Source organism: Macrobrachium nipponense, chromosome 1, assembly GCF_015104395.2.
Source record: "Macrobrachium nipponense isolate FS-2020 chromosome 1, ASM1510439v2, whole genome shotgun sequence".
NCBI classification, from domain to species: domain Eukaryota; kingdom Metazoa; phylum Arthropoda; class Malacostraca; order Decapoda; family Palaemonidae; genus Macrobrachium; species Macrobrachium nipponense.
In genome coordinates, this window is record NC_087200.1 from 158,477,611 (window position 1) to 158,484,889 (window position 7,279).

The following is a 7,279-nucleotide window of genomic DNA, read 5'->3' on the forward strand; positions in this document are numbered from 1 at the left end:
CGTGGAGGTGCCAGGAGAAGAAGTAGAGGATTCAGAGAAGTCCCAGGAACCCATTTTCCTGAGACGGGCGGGCAATGTCGGCCACGTCTCAGTAAGGGTGGGTGAGGTCCGCCTCGGGTCCCGGGACAGGTGGGCGAGGTTCATCTCATGTCCAGGTTCCCAGATGGGTGGGCGAGGTCCGCAACGTGTCCCTGGACGGGCAGGCGAGGCCCACCACAGGACCTCGGATGGGTGGGTGAGGTCCGCCTTGTGTTCTGGAACAGGTGGGTGAGGCCTGCCACTGGTCCCGGATGGGCGGGCAAGGTCCCCCATTTGTCCCGGGACAGGCAGGTGAGCCCCACCACATGCCCCAGAACGGACAGGCGAGGCCTGCCAAGTGTCCTGGGATGGGCGGGCGAGGCCTACCACATGTTCTAGGATGGGTAGGCAAGGCCTGCCACGGCTCCCGGGACGGGCGGTTGGGGCCTGCCACGTATCCCAGGACGGGGTGGGCGAGCCCCTCCACGAAGCCTGGGACGGGTCTTGGTACGGGATGGCGAGGTCCGCCATGTGTCCCAGGATGGGTGGGTGAGGCCCGTCACGGGTCCTGGGACGAATGGGGCATCCTGCAAGGGGGGCCGGGGGGGCGACATGGCGACTGGATAGGGCCGCTAGGTCTGGGGCCCCTGGCAGGGAGGTGACCAGGTCCGGCTGCCATGGGTGGGGCCCCTGGAGGGTAGGTGACTGGGTCTGGCTGGCAGGGGTGGCGACTCCGGTGGGGAGGTGACCAGGTTAGGCTGCCAGGGGTGGGTCCCCCGATGGGGAGGCGACCGGGTCAGGGCTCCAGAGGGGCACCCAGGCAGGAGACACTTAGGATTTATATATATGAAAGATTTTAGATCTGCCATATATATATATTATATAATATATATATATTATATAGAATATATATATATCTATTAATATCTATTATATTAATAATATATATATATATCATATATATATATATTATATATAATATATATATATATATATATTAATATATATATATATATATATGTGTGTGTGTGTGTAAGATTTTTAGATCCGCCACTGCCATACTATCTCAATTGTGACTCTTCATCTTTTCAATTTGTATTTCCCATTACCTCCTGTTATTACTACTTTCCAATGAGTGGCAGAATATACTTTGGAAGATTGAATTTCCAGTCAATATCCCCTGTGGTGGGCTTGTTCCATATGGATAGGGTCATGTTCTAAAAAGAAATAATAAATAAATAAAAAAAAATAATAATTATACTAACAACAACAACTTTGAGACTACAACGGCCCCTAGAAACGCTAAAAAGGCTAAAATAGACAAGTTCACGACCGTTCGAGGATGAGCGTCCACACGTACAGAGTAGAACTGTCAGTCTGACAGTCAACTCGAAGTCCTTGCCCTCATTTCTCGCCCAGCCTTCGTAGTGGCAACAACTACTATATGGCAGCGATGGAAACTCCGTTGGGTGATAAGGATGTTGAGCTGCAAAAACTAGCTGCTGCGGCAATTCATTTCAAAATAGGAAAGAAGCAAAAAGGCATAACAGAGTATGGTCTAAATATTGCCTATTAAAGAGAGATTGGAGGATGTTTCAGCTATTTATGAAATAGACCGTGAAGCCTACTTTCACTGGTAACCTTTCATAAAAAGGCAGGACACTGGCCTAGACCTATACCAAAGTGTCTATCGCATGGAAATATTATTTTTCTCTTATACTTATCATAAGATTTGGACTGGCAACGGTCTACAAATAGCACCACATGGTCTAACAATGAATTAGGCCTATATACATAGTTTATTCATATTCTAGTCAAAGCGGCTGAGATCCTTCCCAGACCAAAATCTGGCGGCGAACTGTCAAAAATCGTTGGTTACCCGTCCACACGTGCGATCACCTGCAAGTCGGTCGAAAGAACTTTAGTTAATTCCATCAATTCATCAGTTTTGGTGAGTGGACTGACTCCGCCCACAAACTGCCGTCCACACGTACGTTTTAACTTCAGTTTCGATGAACTGACAGGGAGACTGACAGATAAACCTGTGCGTGATGGGTCACCATCTCCCTCTCTTTTCGCCGTTTCGTCCGGGGTCCTTCAGTAAGCAGAATCCAAGGGTCAAGGAACAGGCCACATCGACGACAGTTACGTTAAGTAAAATTAAGGTTTACAGTGTAACAAGCTTACCCCTGAGTGCAGTCTTCACCAGTATATAGGGAGGTCGAAAGAATTCCTGATTTATGAAAAAATCACAAAAACGAAAAATTAAACCACATCTTCGAGCAAGATACTTTTTACGTAATAGTTTAGGTTCTCCAGGCTATTACAACCCCGCGTCCGAGGACTTGAGGAGTTTTATGAACTTTCCTTTGCTTCTATTTCTATACTGATTCATTAGAGCCATTCAACCCTCCTACGATTATATCGTGTCGAATCGTAAGCCAAGAACCTTCATGGTACTCCCCCGCTCCACTTGTCCGAGTAAAGGAGACGTATACACAGACATACATACATACATTCATATATATATATATATATATATATATATATATATATATATATATATATTATATATATATTATATATATAATATATAATATATATATGTGTGTGTGTGTGTGTGTGTGTGTGTGTGTGTATGTGTGTGAGGACAGCAGGTGACGATTATAATTCCCCTTGTGGCTTAATGTATGTGAAAACACACACACAGGCACACAGATATATATATATATATATCTATCTATCTATATATTATATATATATATATATATATATATATATATATATACATATACATGGTGTATGTATATGAATGTGTATATTTGTATATATCTCAATATATAAATATAGTCCAGCGTTTGTCCCCCGGATGGTGACGGTGATATACCTTTGTACAAATTAGCCAAGAAAAGTACGTTAAACCACTACGATTCTGAGGATTCCGATGTATGACTTACTACCACTAGTAAGAATCATGAGAATGACAATTTTCACATTGATGTTTCTGATATACTCAGTTCAGAGTCTGATTCAATCAGTGATCCAGTGTATGTGGCGAACAGTGATGACATTATGAGTCATGTGTTTGCAGCTTGTGCAAGATGCGAATGTAAAAAGCTACTTTGTTTTTCTCATTTTGAAAACAACGACAACTGCAGAAATCACAGTGTGATAATAAGTAAGAATTATGATAAAGCTTCTCTGCCAAATACGAGAGTATCTTGGAAAAAGTAACTGTTTCTGAGTCTGTTAGTGTAACATATCCTGGACTGTTTGAAGTTGGTGGATTTACAAGACGACCAAGTGGAATGTCGCCATTAAAAAGAGATATCTTTTCAGAAAAAGAAAGGCTTCGAAAATTCTCAGTGTTTTTATACAAATATATTATGACATACAAATAAATATGTATATATCTTACAATCTCAGCCTATATTGTACGTATTTATGTGAAACAAAATTCCATGCTCAGATTCGGTGTGTGACGCATATTCATCATTTCAAATAACAATGTCACCACTAAGTGACGAATAGATGCCGAATCGTCAATACTGAGTCGGTCAGTTTTCACAAACTGACAAATATCTTTGATAGACATTATTAAGAAAAAATTTTCATGATTTTAAGACATTATTTAAACACTGTTAGAAAGAGAAGGTCGTAAAATTATCAACAACCAGAAATCAGCAGTTTATCGACTTCGTTACTTGATAAAAAGATGATCTGAAACGAGAGAATCTTTAAACAGGATTTGCTCAAAACAAGAATTTAACCGATTCGACGGTTTGTGGAAACGTCGACGATATATAACTGCAGAGATTTATGTATGCCACGGACATGAGAATTGTTGTTTGTTACTTGAATGGGATCACCCCTTAGAGTACCTTTTGGCTACATGCTAATGGCCAACGTGAGAGACAGAGCCTTCAGCAGGAACCAGAAACCAAGCATTTATACTGTACATGTGGATGACATCACCACCACCAGAGGAGAAAGTGAAGCAAAAAGAAGCTAGCAGATGTACTTAAAACTCATTTGCTCCACAAGTTTCTACTTCAGATCAGCAAAGAGAAGGCCCTTTCTTTTTTTGACGTCCTTGTCGACAATATAGCAGCTCAGTATGTCGTGTCATATTCTACACAAAAGCTACCAGTGTAGGCCGCTGCCTTAATGCCGGAAGCGAGTGCGCAGAGCAAACTAAAGGTCCATCGTTGGTGCCTACGTAAGAAGGACTTTCTTTCACTGGAGTACTTGGTTACTGAACGTCTCACAAATGGGCGTTGCGGAGTTATCTCGCAATGGGCTCCAGACTGAGTGTTCCTCGAAACCCACTGATGTTACTCAGTGAAAACTTTTTTCATGCCGGATATTTAGATGGCCATTAATTAAACAATTTTCACCTGATCAACACATATAAGATATCAATTTATTCAGGACATTATTCTCAATAAATATGAAGTCAACTCAAGTAGATATTATCCATAATCTTTCTTTATAGAGGGAATATATCAATGAAACCGAAATTCATTGAAAGATTTACCAATGATACTTACTAAAACTACTAAAAAATCTAAATGTTATTATTCTGTATGATAGCAGTATCTGTTACTCTTATTCAGAAAAGAAACACACTGTCGTCAGAGAAAAAGTAGAAGAGCTATCTTGTAAACACGAGGAAGCAGACACCAGAATGGCCGTCCATCTGTATTATATTGTTGATAAGTCTACTAATGCATGTACAATCATTCGAACAAATGACACAGATGTCTTGATAATAACTGCTTATCGTGTTCGTCATATGGAGCCGAGACCTGCTGTTTGGCTTGATGTTGGGCTTTGTAGTAGTAAGTTAGCCGAAAGTGACATAACGGAGTCTTTACCAGACTACGGTCATACACAGGGCGTGACGTTACAGCTACTTTTATGAACAAAACTATTCATGAAAAATAAGCTCTTTCAAGATGTATTTTCAAATTTAGACGAACAGTTGGTCTTGAGAAAATTGTGTGTGCACTTTATGGTACACCTTACATGGATAATGTGAACAATCTCAGATATGCCATTTTTCAGTAGCAATACCGCCCAAAAGTCAAAATAAACTCTAAAAGAATAAAAAATAAAAGGAATTAACCCAAGAACGCTACCTCCTGTAAATCTGTTCCGATACAAAAAACATTACGTTACAACTATGTATGTTGCATTTATCTGGTGCTATGCACACCTTGCAAATCCCTGTGTCTCATTACCACCAGAATGTCATGGCTGGGAACTGAAAGGGCACAAATAGCAGGTGAACTGGTTTAACTGTGAACAGGTTCCTCAAAGTCAAATTTTTGTGCTAGAAATGAATCCCTCCCAGCAAGATGAGGGAGATTTGGATTTAAAAATCAGATGGGTCTCATGATGATTTGGAGAAATTAAGGTTCATGAATATAATTTAGTTCAGATTTTCGAATCTATCTTATCTTTATTATCTGGTGAAAATTACAAAGATTTTGTTCATGATTTGGATGCGTAATCTTCAAAATAATGTTATTTTGATATAAAATTTATGCAAATGATGACGATCACAATTGTGATATTGCCCATATAAGTACGTTATTTGACAAAAAAAAATATGATACAGTTTGAGAAAAAGACTTTATTCAAGCAAAAATATTATTCTATATATTTTGTAGGTTTGTTCAGGATAAAATACAGACAAATGAGTACGTGTTTTGTTGCTGTTATGAAATGATTATGAAATCCCCCCGTAATAAATAAGATGTTATGTCCAACTCCAATAATTTTATATTCATTGCTTTAACAGTGCAATTATGTTTTAGTATAGTTTAGATTTTTCTTGACTATGAACAGAACCTGTTGTTATCATACAGAATAATAACATTTCGATTTTTTTAAATAGGTGTTGTTAGAATTATAATTAATCTTTCAGTGAATTCCTGTTTCATTGACATGTTCTCTACTGGTGCTGACTACATTTAATGAGAACAATATCCTGAATAAATTGACATCCTATATATGTTGATCAGAAGAAAATTGTTTAAGTGATGGCCATTTGAATATCCGGCATGAAAAAAAGTTCTCACTGAGTTACAACATCAGTGGGTTTAGGGGAACACTCAGTCTGGACCCTATTGGGAGATAACACCGCAACGCCCATTTGTAAGACGATCAGTTCCATAAACTAGATGAAATTCCCTATCAAAATCATCCGTTAAACCTTTTGGCGTTAAAATGTCAAATAAATCGGTGTGGGCTCTTGGGCTATATGCTACTCATGATTGCTGAAGTGGAAAGTATCGCGTTGCAGCAACCCACCCTGTAAGGCCAAGTGTCTTCAGACTATTCTCCTATCCAACAGATGAGAATGGAGGTTTGGGCTATTGGCACTCTCTTTGGGTTCAGTCTTGTGAACCTTCATGGAGAATCATTCTGATTTTTTAAAATATTCTTATTGATTTTTGTTTTTCTGGGTCTGGTTCTAATCTTTACATTTTTTATTGTACCAACTCATATATGGCGGGTGTAGTTCCAATGTAAGACTAGAATAGCCCTGAAAAAATCCATAAGTTAGTATCTGAAACACCTGTTCTTATTAAATGGGACTGATGCCAGTGATTTTCGTCCTTTTGCCAGAGTTATACAATTAAAGATAAGGAGAGATAGAGGACTTTGGAAAAGTGTGCACTAATATTCTATATATATGCATTATATAATATTATATATTAATATATATATCATTATATATATTCATTATATATATATATATTAATTATTATATATATATAGATATATGTATGTATGTTTGATATATATATATATTGTATATATGTATATATTTTTGTTTATTGCTTTTACCCCTAGAATGTATTAAAGTACTTCTCTCTTCATAAAGAAAGATACTCCATTGATCTTCAGTGTCAAGACTAAGGATAAGTTCAAAATTTAATTACTCCACCTTTCTAACGTTATTTTATTTAAAGGAAAAATATCTTTCTTATTGCAGTAAAGGGCGTTCTTTCGTGTGTTTCTGTTTTCCTCCTCTCATACAATGGCCATTGTATTGTGACAAAGCCTAATCTCTCTCTCTCTCTCTCTCTCTCTCTCTCTCATCTCTCTCTCTCTCTCTCTAATTGCCGCTTGTATGTCCTTACTGTTTTTAAAATTGTTTTTTTTTATTTTACAGTATACCTCATTAAATTTCTTTCTCCCTAAGCGTGTTACATAATGGTACTCCTTGAGCCAGGTCACCGAATGAGAT